Genomic DNA, 16,704 nt, shown 5'->3' on the forward strand with positions numbered 1-16,704 from the left:
GTAGGAAAAGAAATTCTTTACCTACGGAAAAAGAGGGTCCTGAGACCACTCCCCCTGCCCATGCCCTCTGGGACTTTTTAGACATATTTCCAAAAAAAGCCACGTCTAACACTGCATTCGACCCAGAGAAAATCGAAAACTCTAATGCCGATGTCTTCTATCTGCAACTGAGAACCTGGTGCTCATGCCCGGTGAGGCCTGTCAGGCTAATGAAATTTGGCGCTTGAGAGCATTTCACAGGAAGTGAATCAGAGATTAGACTGGCGGCGATTTCAGCGCCAGGAAGTGCCTGAGAGATGGTTGGTGCAACCCGCTTGCTTTATAACCGCGGGAGTGGGCCCAGCGGCGCTGGGTGCCGCCCTCCAGCCCTCAGAGCGGTTTGGCCAAGACAGGCGCCGACGGGGGGCTGGGGCCTCTCGCCCGTCAGCCCTCGGCCCCTTCGTGGCTACGCCGCTGCGCCCGGTGCGGCCGCGGGCGCCCCCGCCACCGAGGGCACGGGAGGGAACGGCTTGCTGTATGTGTGAGAGGGCAACGTTCCCCTTTTTTGTTGTTCATTTAAAGAGAAATATGAAACTTTAGCTTGTCCACTGTAAAAGTTAACAAGAAGGAACTCACTCTTTTCATGAGTAAGCCGAAAGACGGAAAAAGAAAACCTAAAATCAGAGGGAAAATGGCGAATGTTAGAATATAATAAGTAATGAGCAAGGAGACAAAGAGGGGAAATAAGAGCAGAGAAGAGCAATAAGGAAAAAAGAGAGGCAATGATAGCGATGAAGAAGGAAAACTGGAATGGAAACCATTAATCCAAATGCAGGGGAGCAATGGAGCCTCTGAAGAGAAGGGAAGTCTCTGAGGTCAGAGCAAGGACCTCACGGGCGTGGGAGAGGCACTTACGGATTCCGTGATCACTGTGTTACGATTCTTACCCAGCCATTCGCCTGGGAAACGGCGTCAGAGGAAAGCTCTTCCGGGGAGCGCTGCCCTGTGGACGGCCTTTTCTACGTATTGGCACCAGCACCAACATCTACCGCTTTTCAAAGCCCCTACTGCGTACCAGGTGCTCCTCAAGGATCGGGCTAACCCAGGTGAAAACCAAAGTCTTGAGAGGTTAAGTAAGCCCCCTAAGTTCACCGAAACTTACAAGTCTTGCTATGGGTGGAACAAGGTCAGTGTCTCTCCCAATAAATGAAGATCTTACACTTATGAGGAAGAACCTGGATTTTTAGAAATCCTTTTGTTCTATAATTCAGCACCAAAAACAATATTCACAACATGTTTATCATTCAAACTCTATTTGTTGAATAAACGAGTGGATGGAGGGACTGATGGATGGATGGACGGACTGACGGATGGAGAGATGGGGATGGACCTACCAGTATTTGTTGAGCATTGTGTTGAACTCTGGAGACACGGAGATGACCGGCTATGTAAGTAATTATAAGATAGTTTGATAAAAGTGAGATTGTAATTAAAAAACAGGAGCAAACCAAACCCAGACCCAGGATCTGGGGTCCCAGATCCTGAATTTTAATTTCGTGGCAGGGGGTCAGAAATCTGCAGGGCAAAAGTTTCTCCATGTGACTCTTACACACGTCAAGGTTGAGATCCACCATTAAGCGCAGAGTTTCCCCAATTTCCCAATTGTAAGAATCACTCAGAAATGAACATACACAGCCCAGGAGCCCAGCCCAGACCGAGAGACGTAGAATGTTGGTGGAAGGAGCAGCAGCGGGTCACTGCTGTGTCCTGCTTTGCTGGTCAGCCGGGGCTCACTGGGTAGTTGATCGGTCTCCCTCTCTGCAAGGAAAGGGTAAGCAGAAGCCGGTGACAGACTGTGGGAGGCATCCCCACTGTGCTGAGGACAGCCTGGCTTTGACTGTCTTTAGGATGAGCCCTGAACAGGAATTCCTAACATAATGAGAGTGCTCATTAATCAGGAACTTTTTCTCCCCGCAGGCACTGGGCTAAGATCACTCATCCAAACAACATCTCATTAAGTTCTAACCACACGCTAGGACGTCAACACTCAAGTTAGTGTTAGAAATGAGGAAACTGAGGCCCCAAAAGTTGATAAAACTTGTCCAAGGTCACCTAGCTGAGAGGCTAGAATTTGGATCCCGGACTGACTAGCTGGACTCTCCACCGTTAATTAATGCGATGCTCTATCGACCACATTGCTGTTTATTCTGCACACGGCCCCCACCTGCCAGGCTTCCACTGTGTCTGCAAATTTCCTCTCCCAGGGACTTTTCTTCCCCAAGCCACCCGTTACCCTTAGCTTCTGCTGAGACCAGCCAGGGGAGCTGTGCTTTGGGATGAAGCTGGTCTAATGGTAGGAGTCAGAAGGTTAATTAGGCAGTGGTAGGATCATAGGACCTGCAGACGAGCTCTTGGTTATTTAATCTGTCAGATAAGGATGTTGAAGTGAACCTCCTCGTGAGAACCAAGCAATAACATAAATAAAGAAATGGTCAGTGTCTGGCAGGGCTCGGACAAGTCTCACTTCCCTCCCTTTCTCCAACTGCACGAGCTGGACGGCTCCCTAGGCTTCAGCGACAGAAAGTTACGTTGCACCAGGGTCCAGCTGCTGCAAGGTCAGTGGGTGCAGGAAGACTTGTGCTTACAGGATGCTTTCAGGTGTGCTTTAAATGCATTGAAGACCGTAGCTTTCCTAGGCCACTGTAGCTCCACCCACACCCGGGTGCCCGGTGACTGCGCCCCTCACAGGAGGTGTAGAGGAAACGTTTTCTGAACAGAAGACTTTCCGGTGAGGAAATGCCGAGCCTGGCCACACCCGCTGCCGCCCTTAATTCAGTCCCTTCCAGGTGTGGACTGCTCAGCCTTGAGGCTTAAGGAATGGAGTGTAGAGTCAGGCCACTTAGGGTGAAACCCTGCCGCCCCCTGTGTGGCCCGGAGCAAGCGACCCAATGTCTCTGCGTCTCGGATTCCCCATCTGTAAAATGGGGCCGACATACCACATCATAGCTTCGTCAGGAGAATGAATGTGATGACTTAATATACGTAAAGTACTCAGAACAGAGCCTGGCGCATGGTACATGTGATGAAAGAGTCCATCATTGTCATTATATTGTGTAACCTCCCGGCTTGCCGATGAGAAAGCTGAGGCTGTGTTCCAAAGACGTGCCTGCGCTCCCAGGGTGGGGCTGTGGCAGGGCCACTGTCCGCGACCTCTAGCCGTGCCCGCCGGCCATTAGCTGGGCTTCTCAAGTTTTCCCTTGGGCTTGGGGAAGTGCTGTGGAGGGTGGGTGGCAGCGGAGAAAGGGGAAAGGCAAGCGTTTTCCAGAAGGGGGCCCGTTACCCCTGCCCCGGGAGAGCTGCGCGCCTGTGCCTGGTCCTCTCTGCCTCCTGCCCGACGCACGCGCCCCCAGCAACTGGTCACTCGTCCCGAGCAGCAGGACAGCAGGATGCCACGCACCACGGGGGAAACCACCTGCGCTGAGCGCCCACGGTCCCAACCCAGCTCTATTAAAAATTAACCCGCAAATTACAACCTCACCGGGGAAGACTTCCTTCCTCCCAGTTGCAGTTAATAGAAGAAAATTAATGTAGCAATCAGTGTGGCCGCCCTTCCCGCCAACATGGCATGGGCGGTGCCAGAGCTGTCCTTCCACGGCCAGCGGCGGAACCAGGGCCTGCAGCTTACCAAGTTTTGCTTTCTCTGTGTTTAAAGTCTCGGGCATAACTTACTTAAGAAATACAGAGAAAGAGACCATTTAACATTTCAGAGGCTCCCTTGAGCCATGAATCACTTTCACACTTGCCCTGTCTGCTGAGGACAGAATACGTTCAATTTTACAGTTTATTAAACTTCATCTAATTTGAACGTAAGACCAGACCAGCAAAATAAATGACCGATTTCTGAAGCAGAAATTACCATTTGGTTGGTGCCATTACGGGGCTGCCGGTGTTTCATCATGATCTTAACATAATGCGCCTGTCTGGCGGGGCGCAGTTATGATGCTTCTCCGAGTGAGGAGGCGGCCCAGAGAAGTGCCGCCGTGTTTTCACAGGATCCTTTGTCAGCTGTTATTCTGAGGCCTTTGTGCTGACGACAATATGCAGATTAAAGGAGCCGCCACCAGGAGGAAAGAGGGCCCAGTGCTGGGCCTGCCCCAGCTGTCGGGAGGGAGAAGGGCCAGGCGGCCACAGCCCCCCACACAGGGTGATGCCTTGTGCTGGAGATTCAGGGAAAGGAAGCTTGTGGGGTCCGGCGGAAAGGGGACTGCGCCCGGAACCCCAGCGCTGCCTTCAGCCAGGGCAGCGACAGATGTCATGACCTGGCGGGCAGTGCGCCGCGTCCTTACAAAAGGTTTGACACTCACTGTGGCTCTGGATGTGCAGGAGCTCCAAGAGGTTGTTGCCTCGTTTCCCAATTAAACCTGCGTTAGAGAGGCCAGGACCCAGGCTGGGCGAGGTGCAGGGATGTGCCGGAGTGGTCACTGCTGGGACACGCGGGCCTCTGGGCTGGCTCGACTCATCCATCGGTCACTCATTCCACAGAGTAATGAAGAACCTGCTGGGGCCAGGCTCGGGGCCAGGGGCCAGGAATGGCAAGAGCCTGGGCACCGGCTTTCCGGAAAGCGCATGGTCTAAGGAGACGGCCATGCTCATGGGTTAAATGCCTGGATTTTGGAATTAAACAACTGGGTTTGAATCCCAGCTTGTGACCTTAATTAAGCAAAATGCATAACCTCTCTGTGCCTCATTTTTCTTACTTTTCAAAAGGGCACAAGAGGCCTGGCCGAGGGGCTCAGTTGGTTGGAGTGTCATCGCTTACACCAAAAGGTTGCAGGTTCAGTTCCCGGTCAGGGTACATAACCAGGTTGTGGGTTAGATCTTCCCGTCAGGGCAAGTGAGGGAGGCAACCAATCGATGTTTCTCTCTCTCTCCCCTCTTCCTCCTTCTCTAAAATCAATAAAAACATGCTCTCGGGTGACAATGAAAAATAATAAATAAATGTATACACACATATATACATAAAAAGGGCATGAGAGTAGAACCCACAGTAGAGGAGTGAAAGTTAAGTCTGTTAAGCACTTGGCTCGCTGTTAACTGTTATCATGGTTATGTCCGACCCTTAAGCTCTGTCACAGCTGAGTCCTGGAACTGTCCTTTCCCACCTGGAGTTCTCTGCCTCTTACTTGGTCTCCCGGCCTCCTGCAGTCAATTCTGCACAGAAAAGCCTGTGGGAACTTAGTGCAGAGAAGATCTGATCGCACTGCGCCCCTGCTTCTCACTGCCCTTGGGGTAGAGTCCAAGCTCTTCAGCTGGGCTTGCAAAGGCCTCTGCAGCCAGAGACCTGCCACCCCCCCTGCATTGTCCCCCACTCGCCTTCTCCAAACTGATTCTGCTGGACAACTAGGCAGGTGGGGATGTCTTGCCTTCTCTGTCTTTCTCTCACGCATTCCGGCTTCCTGGGCATCTCCTCCTGTCCCAGCTGAAAGGCCCCCTCCAGGAAAGCCAACCACCGCCATGCCCCCAGGGGAGCTGAGATGCCGCCCTCTTTGCCCAGGGCACCTGTGCTTCCTCATTTCTTCCCTTCTCACTGTGAAACAGGATTAATGCCGTCTTGATGAGTGTCCCAATGCGGTACCAAAAGACTAGAGTCAGGGCCGTGCCTTTCAAGTTCTCCACGGACATCTCAGTACCAAGCACCGAACCTGCCCAGAGAAGGCGCCCAATACTTACTGGTTAAATAACTGCGTGAAAAATGAGCCCCAGCAGCTTCCAAGCCAGGCCCTTGCCCTCACTCTTTGTACCATCAGGACCCACAGGAGGTGAGAAGGGGTTGGTTCTGTGCCAAGGTGTGCCAGGCCCATCAGGGCTCCCTGCGAGGCTCCGATTTACACGCCGGCTGTGGGGCCAGCCTCCCCGATCACATAAATCGGGGGGGGGGGCCGCAGCCTGCCTCCCGAGCGGGGGAGCCCCCCAGCTCACAGCACTTTTCAGAGGAGCCCGGGAATTAGGCATAAATCCACTTCTGGGTTGAATAAATGAGCACCCCACTGCTCGAAATGATTTACTAAGTTACAGTGCACAGGGGCGGACTTGGGAGAGCGGGGTCCCAGCCTGCAGAGCAATCAGAGCGCCTCTGAGGACACAGCTCCCTCCCCTCTGCCCTCCCCGGCCCACCGGAGGCTTCTCTCCCTCGCTCACTCCTGCATCAATCAAGGCTCACGGAGCACCTCGCTTGCCATACGCATAAATTATCGCATTTAAATTTCATCTGTGCAAAACCCCAGAAACTTGCTGTTATTTTTTCTCCCATTTTTCAGGAGAAGAAACTGAGGTTCAGAGAGATTAAGAAACGCCCGTATCACACAGCTAGTAAGTGGCAGAGCTGAGATTCAACCCCCAAAGTATCCATGGACAGCCCGCGAGTTGCCCACCGAGGGTCAGGTTCCCTGTGGCCGTGCGTCGCCTCCTCTGCCCACAGCATCTTCCCGCTTCCCCGCTCGGTGCTTCCTTCTGTCCCTGTCCCCTCAGCTCTTCAGACGTGCAGTTGGCATACAAAAAACCTGCACATCTGTAATGCGTCCATTTCGAGGAGTTGGATGCAGGTATATGCTTCTGTTACCAGCACCACAATCAAGGTAATAAAAATATCCGTCCTTTCCAAGGGTGCCTTGGTGTCTCCTTATTGTTTTATATTGTTCTTCTGCGTTTGTTTGTTTTGGTGGTAAGAACACCTAACATGGGATCTACCCTCTTCACAAGTGTTAGGGGCACAGTACCTACCGGGCACTAGGCACCAGGTGTCCGGCAGACCTCTGGGCTTGCGCCCTGTCCTTCGCATCCCTTGGACAGCCCCCCACGGCCCCCCTGTCCCCGATGAGCCTCATCCGTTGGCTGCTTCTGCGCGTTGGGCTGTTTCAGGTGCCGTGCATGGGGGGTCACGCGCTGTGTCCCCTGTAACTGGCTTGTCTCCCTCGGCTACGGCCCTCCAGGCAGCCCACACTGCTCACTGTGCCTCCTCTTCCGCTTGTACACGTGAGGGTAGGGTGGGTTCGGCTGAAGGGAACATACCCCCAAATCTCGATGGCTTAATGCAACGGAAGGTTTTCTAGTTTTTGCTCAACCTGCGCGTTAATACAGTCAAGCTTAGAGTCTAGACTCCACATCGCCACTCAGGCACCGAGGCTGGCAGCCTCTGCCCCCCCCGTGAGGGCGTCACTGGGTCGCGACGCAGGGGCAAGGCAGAGGCCGAGGTTAGCACCGGCAGGTAAGTGCCACCACCTGAGGGGTGTGCCTCCAGCCTCTCACCGTGGTCCCCTCTACCTAGAGCAGGATTCAGAAGCCTTCATGTGCCCTAAAAGATATAACATTTTCATTTTGTTTTATTATTTTACTTTTAAATTAGAGTGGGCATTCAGTATTATGCTAGTTTCAAATGTACAGTACAGTGGTTAGACGTTTATATAATTTATGAAGTGATCCCCCATAAGTCTAGTGCCCACCTGACACCACACAGACTTATTAAAAATCATTGACTGTATTCCCTGTGCTGCACTTTGCATCCCCGTGGCATTTTGTCACTGCTAATTTGTACTTTTTAATCCCTTCACCTCTCCACAGCCCCCCACTCCCCTCCGACCCGGCGGCCGGCAGTGTGCGCTCTGTATCCATGAGTCTGTTTCTGTTTTTTACAACAGTCACGATACGGAAGCGACCTCACTGCCCCTCGGTAGGCTACGGGACAAAGAAGATGTGGTGCATGTGTACAAGGGGATATTACTAAGCCGTAAAAGAGAAGGGGATCTCACCCTTTTCGAAAACATGGATGGAGCTAGAGGGCGTTATGATGAATGTTGTTGCTGAGTGCCACGCGACACCCCTCCTCCTCTTGTTCTCAGCCACTGACTCATTCGGCAGACACTGAGTGAGCCTGTGCAATACCCAGGGCTCCCCGCCTGACCCTGGGACTCGGGTAAAGCAGACACAGGATCCCCGCACTCAAGGGCTCCCTTTGTGATTAGAGGCACCTACTCATGCAGCAAGCCCGCGAGCAAACCGGAGTGGCACCAAGGTAAGCAGGTGGCTGTAAAAAATCTATGGCACAGTGTGATCGACCCTGGGAATCAGGAAAGGATTTTCTTCGGGTAATGTTTTTGATCACAAGCAACAGGATCCATCTCTGGCTGAATTAAGTAGACCAGGGATGTAATCAGGGGACGCTGGACTCAGTGCACTCATGATCTTGAGCCCCAGTCCCGGATTCTCTCAATATAAAATCTGGGCACGTACAACGGTTTGGCAGAGGGGTGTCTCCTTTCCAACTGCAGGAAGTTCTGGAAACAGAAGTATCTGCTTTTTCAGAAGCCAGAAAAGAATGAAGAAAGTCCACTGCAGCTCCTCTGAGGAAGTGACAACGGGGCTGAAATGTGAAGAAACTAACTAAAGGAGTAGGGAAGGGAGAAAGCATCTTAGACTTTCCTTCCCCATCACCTAAAAAAATTCAGATACAATCAAAAGTAAAGGAGATAATATTATGAAACTCCACGTAACCATCACTTCGCTTCAGCAATTATGAACTCAGCCTGGTTTCATTTATACTCTCACCCACTTTCATACACATGTATAAAATCGCAGGCATTATTCTGTAAATAATGGGTTTATATATCTATGAAAAATAAGAACTTATTTACAGAAACAACATACCCTTGGTGCAATTATCACACCTAAGAAAACACAATAACTAGAGGTCCAGGACGGCGGTGGGGCAGGGCGGTCACCGAGTCCCTCCCACAAGCGAAATGAAATACATGCGTAAGGAGGCAGCACTGTCCCCTGCAAGGCAGCTGGTCACGGAATGAACAGCTTCGGAAACAAACAGAGGAGACCCGAGGGAGAGGCCGGGAGGCCGAGGAGCCCTCCCGGAGCTGCGTGAGCCCTCCAGCGTAGGGCCGGGTGAGAGTCCTTCTCTTCTATGCTTATTGGGGCAGAAGCTCCGTTGGGGCTCTGGGATCGCCGCTCCATGGCCTGTGGCCTTCTGCCTCCCAACAAAGGGAGCACAAACAACAGGGCGTCACCACACCCACCTGGTCAACCTGCTGGGAGCTGCTCCAGCCAGAATGCCAGGGCCCGGGTGCGCAGAAGCCTGCTCATACCCAGGCTTCTCAAAACTGCCTGGCACACAGTCTACACCGGGGCCGCTTTCAGCACAACATACCAGAGGGAGACTGCAGAAGGCTGCAGAGCCTCGCGAGCTCTCCTGGGTCCACTGTTTCTGCCCCTCCCCATAGAACGGGGGGGTTCCCTCCAGGAGCTCTGGCCACCTGTAAGGTTAGTGCAGTGCTTTTCCAGACACACTGCCCGAGTCCATTTGGGCCCAAACAAAGGGAGCAAAGCAGAGTCAACAGAACATTACTGCATGCCCCTGGCCTCCCCACCCGGCCCCTCTGGCAGGTGGGCCAGCGCCCCGGTGTCGTCGGCACCTGCTCAGCTCCCACTGGGCCTGCCACAACCACCAAGGGCACGTGGTCTACACAGAGCCCACTTCCACATAAAGGCACTTCTCCAAGGCTGGAAGAGACAACTATTTTGTCTAATTTATATAAACAAACATAGAAAGTAAAACAAAATGAAAAGACAGAGGAATATCTCTCAAATGAAAGAACAAGAAAAATCCCCAGAGAAAAGACCCTAAGAAAATGGAAATATATAATTTGCCTGATAAAAATTCAAGGAAACATTTGTAATGACCCTCACCAAAGTTAAGGGTGGAATAGAGGAACTTAGGGAGAAAGTCAACACAGAGAACTTATAAGAAAGAACCATGCAGACTTGAAGTTTACAGTAACGGAAATGAAAAATAAATTAGAAGGATTCACAGCAGATTAGCTAACACAGATTAGCTTATCCAAGAATGGATCAGATCCTAGAAGACAGGCTAATGGAAATCAACTAATCAGAAATCAGAAAGAAAAGGAATTTTTTTTAAATGAGGATAATTTAAAGGACTCCTGGGATAACATCAAACACTGAAATATTTGTGTTACAGGGATTCCAGAAAGAGGAGAGGGAGAGAAAGGAACAGAACCTGTGTTTGAAGGAATGACAGCTAAGAGTTTCCTAACCTGGGAAAGGAAACAGCCCGCCAAGTCCAAGAAGCACAGGGCTCCCAGCAAGGTGGCTCCAGAGGGACCCCCACCAGGACACACCGTGATTAACACACGAGTTAGCATAAAGAGACAACCTCGAAGGAAGCAAAAGAAAAGGAATTACACACAAAGGAGGCTCTAAGGCTGTCAGCTGATTTCTCAGCAGCAATTTCACAGGCCGGAAGGGAGCTGAGAAAGAGGAGCCTGCAGCCTGGAATAATTTACCCAGCAAGGTTACCGTTTGGCGTTGAAGGAGAGATAAAGAGTTTCCTGGGCAGGCGTAAACCAAAGGAGCTCACCACCACTAAACAGCTTTTCAGGACATGTTAAAGGGTCTTCTTTAAGTACAAAGACCACAAAAGAAATTAAAAACAAAACAAAACGCCTCACAGGTAAACCCAGATATTTGATAAACACAGTAAAGCAGACATTTAAGAAGCTACTACAAAGGTTAAGGTTAAAAGAAAAATTATCAAACTCAACTCAAACTGCAGCCAGGAGTCAGGAGACGCGCAGCACAGACGAGCTAAAACAAGACGCCCCAACATAAGCCTGGGGAGGAGCAGAAGCGTCGTCCTGACAGAATCACTCGAACTCAACTCCCGTCAGCGTAAAGCAGTTGCTATTGATAAAGACGGACCTGCATGAACCTCACGGTGGCCACAGACCGAACACCCACGGAAGTTACACGAGGAACAGAGAGAAAGGAACCCAAACAAAACAGTGAAGAAAAACAGGAAAGTCAAGGGAAGAGACTGAGAGGAGAAAGGAACAGCGGGCAGCTATGAAAACAACCTAAAAGAACAAACAAAGTGGCAAAAGTGCGTACTTACCAAAAAATGTTCAAATGTTCTTACCACCTAAACTTGTAGACAGATTTAATGCGATCCCTACCAAAATTTCAATGGTATTCTTCTCAGAATTAGAACAACTAATTCTAAAATTTACACGGACCCACGAAAGACCCCAAATAGTGAAAGAAATCTTGCGGAAGAACTAAGTGGGAGATACCATGCTCCATGATGTCAAACTATACAACACACCTGCAACAACCAAAACAGCCCCGCTGGCATAAAGACAGGCACCCGGGTCAGTGGAGCAGAGCAGGGAGCCCGGGGACAAATCCTCACCTACCCGCTCAGTAATCTGTGACAACACTGGAAGGGCAAGCAGCGGGGCAAAGACTTCTCCTCAATAAATGGTGCTGGGAAAGCAGACAGACACATGCAAAAAATGAAACTGGACCCTTTCCTACACCATACACAAAAGTAAACGCAAAATGGGTTAAAGACTTAAATGCAAGACCTGAAACCATAAAATTCCTAGAGGAACACACAGGCAGTAAACATTGTTCTTAGAAAGTTTTTGGATACAACTCTGCAGGCAAGGGAAACAAAAGAAAAAATAAACAAATGGGGCCACACTGAAGGAAAGAGCTTCTGCACAAGGAAGATGGAAGTTCATTTCAGGGTGTGGTAAGTCAGATGCTCAGGTGGCTGGGCCGGGGAGAGTCAGATGCCCGCGTCCAGAGCTTGGCTAAACGAGAGCGTTTGTGAGTTTCAGGGTGGCTCTTACATTCACATGCTCCTTCTGAGCAGCCAGACCATGAGCAAAGTTTTATGCTGAGCTGTCAGTGGTATGAACCATGACTGGAGCTGACAGCACCAGGGTGTGTCCGGTCTCAGGCCCACAGTCCATGAAGCGGCCCGATGGGGGAGTCTTGCCTGACAGGGCTGTGCTAGATTGCATCGTGACTGACTGAGGAATATTGGAGAGTAATTTAGTGATTCAACCAGATTATTTCTCTTGGGAAGTTCCCAGAAGAGACAGAGACACAAAAGATAGCATAGAAGCCTAGACATCCCCCGAGGGAAGCCGTAAGGAGAAGCTGAGAGACAGTGGGCCTAGAGGGGAATGGAACAGACCCCGCTCCCCACAGCACCGGAGCAGTTACACTGCAGAGATCAATGCCACCCGGGTTCTGAATGACAGTTCTGCTCAGTACCGAAGGCCAGCTGCTGAAATGACTTCTGAAAGCTGCAGGAGGTTATGCCTGGTGGGAACGAAACTCAGGTGCCCTACGCAGCCCTCGGGACTCGAGCTCGGTGCTTATTTACACGAGTTGGGTGCCCAGGAAGCCTCCTTGTGGAGGCGGGGCGATGGTTGCTGTGCGTGGGTGTTGATAAGGGAAGGCAGCAAAGGGAACCAGACATTATTAAAATAATCAACGAGGGAGCCTAAGTAGCTGAACCCGGAGGGTCCAGCTCCACACGCTCCCCAGGGAACCACTGGCCCTTCCCCACAGGTCACTGGGAGAAAGGGTCAGAATAATAAAGGGGGGTTAGCATGTGCACAGTGGGAGCCACAGTGGTGCCCACAGAGGCCTGTCAGTCCAGCCTGGGACAGGGGCCTGGGGAGAAGGCCCACACAGCAGTCCCACCACACCTGGGGAAGGCAGCTGGTTATTTTGAAAAGCCCCTGGTCCTTCCCAAGCCCGAGATACGAGGTAATATAACTCCAGCTAGCACCCCTTGCCCAGTAACACACACTCACCCCTTTCCCTGCCGTTTTCCCCGAGAGCCGCGGAGAGGAGCCTGCAGCCGGCGGCCGGCAGACGGGGCGCCCCGCAGGCTGCGAACACGCCGGCCAGGGCTGCCTTGGAACAAGCTAAGCAGCCGGGTGGGTGGCGACAAAGGCTGGGCCGGGCTGGCCTTTGCTGATGCAAAATGTCTGCACCGGGCCCGGTTTCCAGCCCGGTGAAAGCAAGGTTGGACTTTTTCCATGGTGGGTGGACGGAGATGGAGCGCTGGGAACGCAGGGGCCGCCTTCTAGCGTCACCGCACCACAGCCCCACGCGGGTCTCGGGTGTTCTCCCTGGGACTCGGTGGGAGGGCACAGTGCCCCCGGCAGAGCTGGGGACAGTAAGAGCCTCGTGCGGGGCTTCCGTCCCCGGTGAGAAGTGTGCCCAAGCTGAAGCGTTCAGTGACACAGGGGACACAGGCCGCGCTGCCCTTCTGGCCAAGGCAACCGAGTTTAGTGGAAACGGGACAGAATCCTCTCCGGGCCGCCATGGCACCCAGCAGTGCTTCGAGAACTTGAGGATGACCGTTTGCGAAGATTAGGGAAAAAACTGTGTGTTTTATGCATGCCGCTGACAATAGGCGAGATGTCAGTGACATGGAGGTGACAGCAACAGAGGGCACGAGCCTGTTTGCTTCCAAGTTTCCGTGAGGCCCCCGTGAGCCTCTGGAGTTCCGCGGGCGCCCGGAGAAGCGAGTGGGGCTGGAGCGGGGTTTGCAGGCGGCCCTGCTCCGCCTCCTTGGCAGGCTCAGCCCCAGACCTGGGGCGGGCGTAACGCAGATCCCAGCCTCAGTTACAGAGAACTCCCAGTCTCCACAAATCTCCTTTCTTTGTCATTGTAATGAGCCTAATTAACATCATTAGAGAAAATGAAAATATAGATTGACTGTCACTGGCGGTAAATAGGTGGCAGCCAGAACGTCTTCCAATTAACCCTTTCCTGCCTGACACTTGCTCGTTGGGCTCTGTCGACAGCTCTGAAATCTGACAGTTTAATTTATGAGCCCCCGCTTTGTCTTGATTTCGCTCAGCAGTTGATTGGCAGTCTTTGTACCGTCTTTTCTCCCAGCGCCTCGGCAACAGCAGCCTCAGCGGGGCCTGTTCACGCCTTCGCCCTCCTGCCGCAGCACAGGCCCACGGAGGTGTTCCCTCATAAATGCGTCTCCTTGACAATTGCATCTTAATTTTTCTCTATACCCTTTCATATCTTTAAAAATTTTTTAATCCTTACCTAAGGATATGTTTTTATTGATTTTAGAGTTTTAGAGAGAGGAAGTGAGGGAGAGAGAGAGAAAGAAACATCGATCGGTTGCCTCCAACATGCACCCTGACCGGGGATCAAACCCAAAACCCGGGTATGGGTGCCCTGACTAGGAATGGGACCTGTGACCCTTTGGTGTACAGATAACACTCCAACCACCTGAGCTACACCAGCCAGGGCTCATATCTTTTTAAAAGTAGATACTCAGTGAAGCACCAGGTGTGTGTAGAAAACTATGGTGCACATAATTCATTGTAAATTCACTGTCTTACCTGCTGAGGTTTCCCTGACTCCGCCACGGGTCTGGAACACATGCACTTGCTGGGCACTTTCACTAGTGTCCATGGCAGCAGCCAAAGCCAGCGACAGGAGAGCCTTCCTTCCATTCCGGGATGTCTCCCCTTGACCTCTCTCACCTCCCCAATCTTACTGGCTCTGAAGAGCTCCAATGGGGTTTGCATTCCATGCCCTTGGGGAGGAAGCAGTGGGGGTGGAGGTGGTCCTCTAAGCCTGAAAAAGCTGCCAACATGTCTCAAAAGCAGCCACAGTCCAGTGGTTTCCTTCTGTTAACACAAGCTCCTGCCATCACAGTCAGATTGAGGGAACCGAGACAGACTGTCAAGACAGGGCGGCTCTGCTCGAGGACGGAGCGGGCTGGGGCGGGCGAGTGTGGGAGAGAGGAGACGAGGCTGGCGTCATTCTAAAGCCGTTGATTGGATTATGTTATTAGGTCCATAAACAAACCTGGGGGTTCCACATTGCTCCTCTCATTTTGCAGACCAGTAAATAAGGCTCATCCAGGCAGTAACTAGTAGATCCCATCTCCTACCTTGAAACCAGAAACTACACTGAGTTGCTTTAGCCAAGCAATAGCCAGTAACAGACCTAAAGGCTGGTGGTGAAGATCCTACAGGTGGCCCAACCATTGAAAGCAGAACCCCCCAAAGGACTCGGCTGCCCTGAGCTGACGAGGCCTTAAGCACAGCGGCCGCCCTCGCCAGGCAGACAGGAGCTGCAGGAAGAGCCTGAGGTCTGCTGGGACCAGGTCGGCCCCAGCTCTTCTCTCCACCTCTCCTCCGCCCCCTGACCCACCCTCCCTCGGGTCTCACTAAGAAAGCGTAGCCGCCTCTAATGGCTGTGCTGAAGTCTAGAATCAGAAGGGCAGCCATTGAGGTTACCCCTCTCCTTCATTCAAAACTCCGATGACTTGCCCTCCCTCGTCAATAACAGCCAAGTCCCTGAGCGCTGCACGTGGCTGTGGTCACAGCGTCGCTCCCCCGGGCTGGCTCCCTGCTGCAGCCCAGCCTGCATGGAGCGCCCCCTGCAGGTCCGCCCAGCGTGGAGCCCAGGAGCAGAAGCCCCCCAGGTCAGCGCGGGGAGGCTAGTGCAGTGGGGAAGGCTCCAGGAACCCTGCCTCCCAGTCACACCTTGGTAACTTCTTCCCCTTGAGCGTGCTGGGCCCCGGGACTGACTCCTGGGCCGTGGAGCCCGTGGAGGGTGATGGGGTAGGCGCGGCTGTGTACGTGACTCTGCACTAAGACTGCGGGCTCACCTCGCTGGGCTCCGGCTCTCACTCCCCGTGGACTCTCAATGAGCAAGTTCCCGGTGGTGGGCTGCCTATGACAGGAGGCCGCACGCCCGGGAACGGGGCGAAGGCGGCCCCTAGGAGCCGAGCTCCAGCTAACAGCCAGCCCTCAGTCTTACACTCATAAGAAATTACAATCTTCCAACAAAGGCAGGTCCTTTGCTGACTGCATCCCAGCCAGCACTTGACTACAGGCTTATCAGACCTCTGAGCAGGGACCAGCTAAGCCCTGCCCGGCTCACAGAATATGAGATAATAAATGTGTGTTGCTTTCAGGCGCTAACATGGATAACGCGTTATGTCAGAATAGAAACCTAATACAAACAGGCAATACTTCCAGTCGGCTATCCATCACCTGGAGGACCCAGGCCTAAGATGATGTACCAGGTAGCTTTTGCTATGTAACAAGCCGCTGCAAGACCCTAGTGGCTTAACACAGCAACCGTGTTTAGCTCATGTCTTTGTAGGCCAACCGTGTTTCCTGTGGTCTCAACCCATCTCTGCCAGACGCCCCTGCCTCTGTGAGCACCTGCAGGCTGCCTGGGTGCCTGTGGTGGCCTCACCCGCAGGTGAAATGGTGGCGGGCTCACCTCGGCCTTGGGGGTTTGGGGGGCAGCAGGGAGAGTGAGCTCACAGCGCTGCTCCAGCGTGGGGCCGTGGGGCAGGGAATCTGCCTGCTGGAAACGAAACGCCCCAAGGTGAGAATCCCTGGGTGACCTCCACGCAAAGGTTTAATCCCTCTGCAGTCTGAAGAAAATTCTTAATTCTCAATGTGCACCCTTTTCTCATTTCCCTGTTGTTGGTCTTGTGTCCCTGACCAGCGTGTGCTCCCGCCGGCCAGCAGTGCGAGTCCTGCCTCCTCTCTCCTAGCAACTCCCACGTTCACTTTCCTGCCCAGCCGGTGCAGTGCTGTGGGGAGGGGTCACAGAGGAAGGGGGCCCATCAGGACCTGTGGGGTCCCGAGGAAGAAAGCAGCAACATGGCGCAGAGCCAGGGGACCTCGAAGGCTCAGTGCCACAGAGAAATGTGTGGGGACAACCATCCTGCTCATCTCTAAGACCCTGAACTACAGAACTATCACCTGGTACAGTGGTTCTCGGAGTGTGGCCCCCAGCCCCGCACCAGCAGTCTTACCCTGAACTTGCTGGAGATGCAGA

This window comes from Miniopterus schreibersii (genome assembly GCF_964146895.1).
Source record: "Miniopterus schreibersii genome assembly, chromosome: 3".
In the NCBI taxonomy this organism is placed as follows: domain Eukaryota; kingdom Metazoa; phylum Chordata; class Mammalia; order Chiroptera; family Miniopteridae; genus Miniopterus; species Miniopterus schreibersii.